This window comes from Octodon degus, unplaced genomic scaffold, assembly GCF_000260255.1.
Source record: "Octodon degus isolate 3935 unplaced genomic scaffold, OctDeg1.0 scaffold00001, whole genome shotgun sequence".
Taxonomy (NCBI): Eukaryota; Metazoa; Chordata; class Mammalia; order Rodentia; family Octodontidae; genus Octodon; species Octodon degus.
This window is the reverse complement of record NW_004524577.1, coordinates 27944232-27951504: the sequence shown is the minus strand read 5'-3', so window position 1 is coordinate 27951504 and position 7273 is coordinate 27944232.

Genomic DNA, 7273 nt, shown 5'->3' with positions numbered 1-7273 from the left:
AAAGAAAGAAAGAAAGAAAGAAAGAAAGAAAGAAAGAAAGAAAAGAAAAAAAGGAAGAAAGAAACTGCTCCTGCTAATTAAAGTGTCTAAATCCAAGAAGTCTTGATGATTTTCATACGTTTTAAGTTCCAGGCAATGAACTCTGTCTGGTCAGGTGTGATGTTCTGTGCCCTGAGGTAATCAAGAATATTCAGGCTCATTTGGGCCCATTGTCCCTGAACCTAGGGACAATAGGTAATACTGGCCCTTGCAAAACCAAGTGTTATTCTGGTGAAGGCAAGATTTGTCTGGGACACCAGCCTCATTATCTATGCAGTTCCAGGCTTTTGGTGGGCAACAGGGAGCCATCTTCCAAAAGACAACAAGCCTGCTGCTTTCTCCAAGTGGAGCTAGTTCTTAAACCACAGTTCCATTTCCAGCCTCACCGACTATCTATGGATGACATAAGGGACAAGAATGATGAAAACAACCCTCTGTATAAAAGAAGTGGGAGAAAAGGCCACTTTCTTTTTAAATTGGAACTTGAAGTTTTGAAGTATGAGGTGGAAAACCATTGTGAATAGCTGCTCTTTAAAAACAATCAATTTACTCTATACATTCTAATATGAATGAGAGAATTGCAACCAGTTTATCCATCCCTTTTCATCCAGTGACGGATCTTTTATCTTTCCTGTGATCATTTATTCAGAATTTCTCAATTCTCCTGGGCTAAGACTTTTTGTTTCCTCTGTGAATTACATATTTTCCTTCTTTTAAAAGTAGCAACTTTTTCTACATCCACACATTTTTGTCATCCAGGTCCATACCTTCTTCTTTTCCCCCTAATTTACTTGGAAAAACACTGGATTTTTGGAGCAAAAGAGCTTAAGAATGGGCTGTTGCTTTCTAAGAAATAATTGAATCTCTACCAAAAGCAGATCGTTCTAGCAGTCAATACCTTAAGAAGTAGTGTCCTTCAGAGATTTCAAAGGGTAAAACCATATAATTGGAAGCTTGAAAGGAACCATAGATTAAAAGACTCTAATCTGATGAATCTAAGCTAAAGCAAGCCGTTTTTCTTAGTATTCCTGCCTTCCCTACCCTACCCTCCCAACAGATCTAATCTTTGCAAATGCAGTGCGAGGTTAAAATGAATGGGTAGCATTCATTTGCAGAACTGGGGATCCAACATTGAATTCAGGCTCTTGCGCTTGCCAGGAAGCACTTATTCCACTGAACCATCTCCCCGACCCCTATTTCATGACACTTTCATTCACTCAGTATTCATATTTCAACCAATTTTGGTTCTCAGGATGACCTGGGGAAATACTCTCCCACAACTATCTAATCATTTCACTTAGCTCAACCTGTTTGATGGGGGGCCATGTGGGGGACTTGGACTACTGCCACTGTGCCCGCAGATTCTACATTTTCCTGTGTAACTGACAAAGTTGTGATTATTATGAAACACGAAGTTGTGATTATTATGAAGTACTCAAATAGCTAAGCATGCAGGAGAATACCTTCACCTTTACCTTTGTATATTATAGTGTTACTTGGCTCAGCCAACTGAATCACTTGTCCTCTTCAGCCTAACAGGAAATGTCAGAAGGTGGAAAAGTGGGTCCATCACATTTCTGTGCCCTGTGTTGAATCTGCCAAGAAAAATCCTTGGAGTCATCATTCAGCACTTCTTCCTCAATTGAAACACCTTGTATGTTTGTAATGCTAAAGAATTTACACAAATGGCAAAAGAGTTGAGCATGCTCCCAGTGACTGCAGTGATAGTAGTCAGTCTGGATGTCTTTTCTGGCCTCAGAATAACTGACTGATAGGTGACTAGCTATTCTGATGTAGCCCCACAAGAATCCCTGAGACCCCTGCATTTAGACAGGACTAAAATATGTTCATATAGTTGGTGCACTCCTTAGAAGGGTGGTAGATTCCCAAATCATCTTCGTCCTGGATACTGTCTGGATAATTTAGACAATGTAGGCATACTATCCCAAGAGATAGATTCTTTCTACTTCAAGTTTAACGTAAGCTTTTCAGTGAAGACACAACTTCCATCTGAATCATTCTTACAAGCTGAATTTTTATTTTTACTAAGTTATGTTTAAAAAAATCTGTGCTTGGTGTGGAATTTTACTCCATCAAGTGTTACAATGACTTTCATTTTCATCACAAGCAGGAGAATCAAAGGAGGACAAGTGTTAGGAAACATGGCAATAAATTAGAATATAATTTACAAAAGCAAAAACAGTAACAGTGTACCACATTAATACTGAGTATAAAATAATAAGCAACAACTAATCACAATAATACAAAGGTAATTTTGTTCTGTATTATTAAGGATACCTATGTGACATTCACTTAAATAAAAAGCATTCCTAATGAAATGAACTGTCGGAAAGCCCTACGTATCTCCAGGGGTTTAATCATTTGGGTACATCTACCTTTCCTTTTTTGGTAGGCCTGACCTATATGCCAGTGGCAGACCCTGCTCCCATTTGCGGCATACATTTTCCTTGGGGTTCCCTAAGTGTTGTACAGCTCAATGCTTTTGGAGTGCCTGTCTTGGAGGACTGGACTCCATTGATGTCCTGCTGTACTGAGGAACAGAGCTTCAGGTAGCCATGTGAACAGCTATAGAGGAACAGCAGTATTGTAACGTGCTGTAGAGTGTAATTTTCCCTCACCCTGCTGAGGTTCAAAGTCAGGGTCTACCTGAAAATGTTTAATCCTGTTGCATTCTGTGTTTCTTCCCCTCCTGAAAGGTGCTGCCCTTGGTGCTGCTGCACATCTCAAGGACAAGCCTCTTTTAGCACCAGTTGAGGTACTGCAGTGCCCAGGGGTATGGCCATTGCAATGTTGTTTTCCATGTGAGGTAAAATAGAGCCTTTAGCCAGTAATCTAAGAAATACTTTTGAAATAAAAACATGAGTTGATATTTGTGCTGGTGAAAGACATAGGTAGGAAGTCTAGGCCTGAACTGCCACAGACACTACCCAGTTTTTGTTACTTTCACCAGGGCACAGGAGCACCAAGTTAACTTTATTGAAAAGGGCCAAAGGAATTAAGTGCCAGGGCCATGCTGCTCATGGGCTCTTTCCCTTCAGTGAAAAGCCAAAGTGGCAATTGGTCTTCCAGGGGTAGGATAGGCGGGGCTTTGGCGATACTCTTTTGTCATCAATCGCTCTCTTCAGAAAACTTGGGGATGAGAGGTGGCGTGGATTGAGAGAAAAAGAGAAAACCCAGTGCAGAAAACCCAGTGCCAACTGCCCACGGCAAACCCAGAAGATCAGGTTCTCGCTTCCATTCAGAAAACAAAATCATCATCAAACTAAGATCATGGTATTCGTGACACACAGATGTGTAGTTTCAGAGCACAGTGATGGATATAGATGAAGCATGCCCTTTAACTGAAAATATTATCTTCACAAATGGCCATTTAATTTAGGGTTTTAGGTTCTGGTGTATGCATGGAGTACATACATGTGCAATACAGGAGGAGTGTTGGACACAAAGCATATATATTGAGAACCTGCTACAAGCTACAAGTATTCAAGTAAAAAAATTAATATTAACAAGTACCCTCTGAAAAAATGTAGCTGTTGAGTCTTCTGATGAAAAAGTGTGAAACCTGAAGATAGGGAAGAAATGAGCTAGTCATTTCAATTTAGGTGGATGTGGACGCGATCCTAGAAGTTGCCTTGTCTCAGCTACGGTTTCACATTTAATCAGCATTTAGAGTATCCATAAAAATACAAAATGGTTGAGTTACTATTAAAATTCATGATCTCTAGTCTTCGTGATGTTTTCTTCTTTGGTTGTTATCCCTTGCCTACTTTAGCACTCATAGAAATAGCACATTTATGTGCAAGCACACTCATCTATCCATATATTCCAAAGCATCCTCGTGCGCACATCCACACACATCCACACACATACTTGCTCTCATATAAATAAGTGCCCTTCTACCATATCAAAGTAGAGGCATCTGGAACCCATCATCATTTTCAGCAAATTGCAGAAGGGTCTGCCTTAATCCCGAGCCAGTCTCTTTTGCGCGGCATCACCTCAGTAAGCGTAATGTGCGTGCAATGAGCGAACAGGGCCGATGCTGTTCTGTGGCTGGGGAGGATGTGGAACACCACTGAGCTGGTGCAGCTCAAATGAGGAAAAGGGTCTTGTGTGATAGTGAGGGGCCTGGTACTTTAGTCTGTACTGTACCCCAGGTCTGGCTTCTGCATGAAGCTGAAATGTTTTTCTCTTAAAGTTTTAATGGAAATCTCAGTTTCACTTGCACAATGGTGAGTTGGCCACAGTCATTTAGCACTGAATTTATAGACTTGCACAGCTGCAGTAACTGATGCACTGCTTTAAACTAAGTCCCTCATTGTTCAGTTTAATATAGTTTTATATATGGCTCACAGCGGTGTTCAGAACAGGGGGATTATTCTTAAGGCAATTAAGTGAAATGAAGAAAAATAATACAAACTTTCATTATTTTTGATTTATAATTGCTCTTAAATTACAGTTGAAAGCCCATTTTATAATTTAAATCATGGTGCTGTTTAGTGAGATAAGGTCTACTAAATATTTTAAGCTATGACTTAAGAATTCTGAATCTTCTTTACTTCTATAGTTGACCAAGTCATAACAGCTACATTTTTAAACAGTTTTAAATACAAATGGATTCAGTGTCATTGCTAAGTCCATAATAAAAATTATCTTAATGGTCCAAGGAGGTAAATAGGCTATTGGATTTACTCGGAAGAACACAAACATTCCACAGTGCGCAAGTCTCCCTGGTTGTTTGGATCTCTCCAATCTGGCATTCCCTCCTAATACTGTGTCCAGCACTTTGGATCAATAAATCCCACTTCACAGAAGTTAAAATAATATCGAAATCCCGTCAGCAAGGGCTGACCAGTGGTTACGTTTTCCACAGGGTAATGCTTCTGCAAGGACATCAGTCCTCTTCCTCTGGGTGGCTCTCTTTGATGGACACATTTCCACGACAAAATGACAAGGCCCTCTCTCCGGCTTTCCATGGGTCAGTGTCCTTGGCAGGTTTTACAACACATCTGTCTGAAGTATGCTCGACTGCAGAACTTGAACTTCAGCACCAGTGGGCAATAAGCCACTTTGTTCACATCTTTGCACTCTAACAAATGGGAGCAGAAAATGGGAATCAATTAAAGGCACATAAACAAGTACATAAACAAGCCGATGCACCTGGATGGTTAGCGAGGAACCCCTTTGGGCCAATCTACTTTGGCTTTCACAGCCTTGTGGTTTTTGTTTTTGTGTTTGAGCATAGTCTGTCTGGTACAGCCTACCAGAAACATTCTTTTGATATATTTTAATACAAAATTTACAAAAATGTTTGCAAGGCTTTCCTTCCAGACTTTTATAAGTATGGTGCATGCCCACTGTGTCTTGAAAGAATTACCATTTGTTGGGATAAGTGATCACTTTAGACAGCTTGGAAACATGAGTCATTTTTCTTACAGTGCTTTTATTGCTTTTTTCTCAAGGGTTATTTTATTCACCAGTGCAAGGTTATCCAAAATCAAACACGCGTTGCATTGTTTGATACCAAAGTACACATATCTCAAGAGAATCTGAATCTGTGAGACGTGAGGATGGGCCTGGATGAACGCAAAGGATTGCTGACAGTGGCCTAGATTCAGCAGCTGCACTAGACAAAGAGGAAAGCCTTAAGGGGTTGGCCTCAAATGGCAGTAGTCTGTGGCTTATGGAAACATGTAGAAATGTCTTTTTTTAAATTTGGAAGTGAGACATGGCCTCCTTTTTTCCTATGTGTATTTTCTCTCCAGCGCTAGAACTGCCATGGTTGTAGCCTGTATTCTTGCAGCTAGAAGGTGAATAAATGATTTTCTCCCATCTCCCCTCGGGGTCAGGTGCAGATTGAGAGGCCAGAGAGAGAAAGGTTCATGGGCTCTGACTACCAGCAGCCCTCCACAGTCACTCCACCAGGACGGTCTCATTGCTAGTAATGATTTTCTTCTCCAGGATTCCAGCCACTTTTATCTGGGAACTTTAAAATACTGTGTCAATCTAGTAATTAAGGGGCCAGGGAGATAGCTCAGTGGAATAAGCACTTGGCCTGGCAAGCGCAAGGACCTGAGTTCAATCCCCGGTTCCGAAAAAAAAAATCTAGTAATTAAATTTTCATATGCCTTCTAGAACTGAAATTCCACTCTCGGTGCTAGAAAAACTGTCTGTCTACATGCTGAAGACTAAAACTAGACCCATATCTATCACCATGCACTAAAGCCAAAATGCATCAAAGATATAAATATTAAAAAAAACACTGAATATACTAGAATAGAGAATGGGTAGAACTCTTGAAGACACAGGTGCAGGAAGAACAACTAGAGACGATACTCATAAGTGAAATAAATCAGACTCCCATGTGCAAATATCATCTTGTCTCCCTAGTATAAGAAACTGAAAGAGTGAATAAGATCTAAAAGTTACAATAGATATTGTGAAAGGGAAAGAAACTGTTCAAAAGAGAGAACAACTGGGATAGGGAAAGGAGAAAAGAAGAAAGGAATATATATATATTGCACACACACATACACACACACAAGATAGCTAAGATAACGGTACTATTCATTTCTATTAGTTCATGGAAAGGAACAGTTATTGTTTATATGGTTTGATCAATCTTCTGTGCCCATTTCTGGTAATCTGAGAAACTACCTGGAAGATAACAATACGCAATATAATAACCATTGTCAATTTCCTATCATCTTGTTTTGAAATTCTGGATTATCTTTTAAAATTCTCTTTAAATAGAAAAAGCAAACTGCATGGGAAATATTCTTAAGAATCAATAACTGGCATCTCACCTTATTAAAAAGTTTTTCTTGTATTTTAGGGAAGGGTCTACAGAGTGTTCAAGGTCTCACTACTAGATTGGACTCATAGTGATCCACCTGTTTACAGCCTTCGAAGAGCTGGGATTACAGGTGTGCACCACCATGCCCAGTCTCAATTGCCATCTCAGCATGCCCCAGGGGCGGGGCTGGCCTAGCAGGCCCAAGATAGAAGCCCTGCCCGCCCCCCATGCCTGCTTGCAGGCACTTTAATCCACTGAGCTATTTGGCTAGCCCTTAAAAAGCTTTTACACAACAAAGAAAATCACCAACAGAGTGAAAAGACAGTCCATAGAATAGGAAACAATTTTATCCAACAGGCCAGGGATATAACTCAGTAGAATAAGCGCTTGCCTGGCAAGCACAAGGTCCTGAGTTCA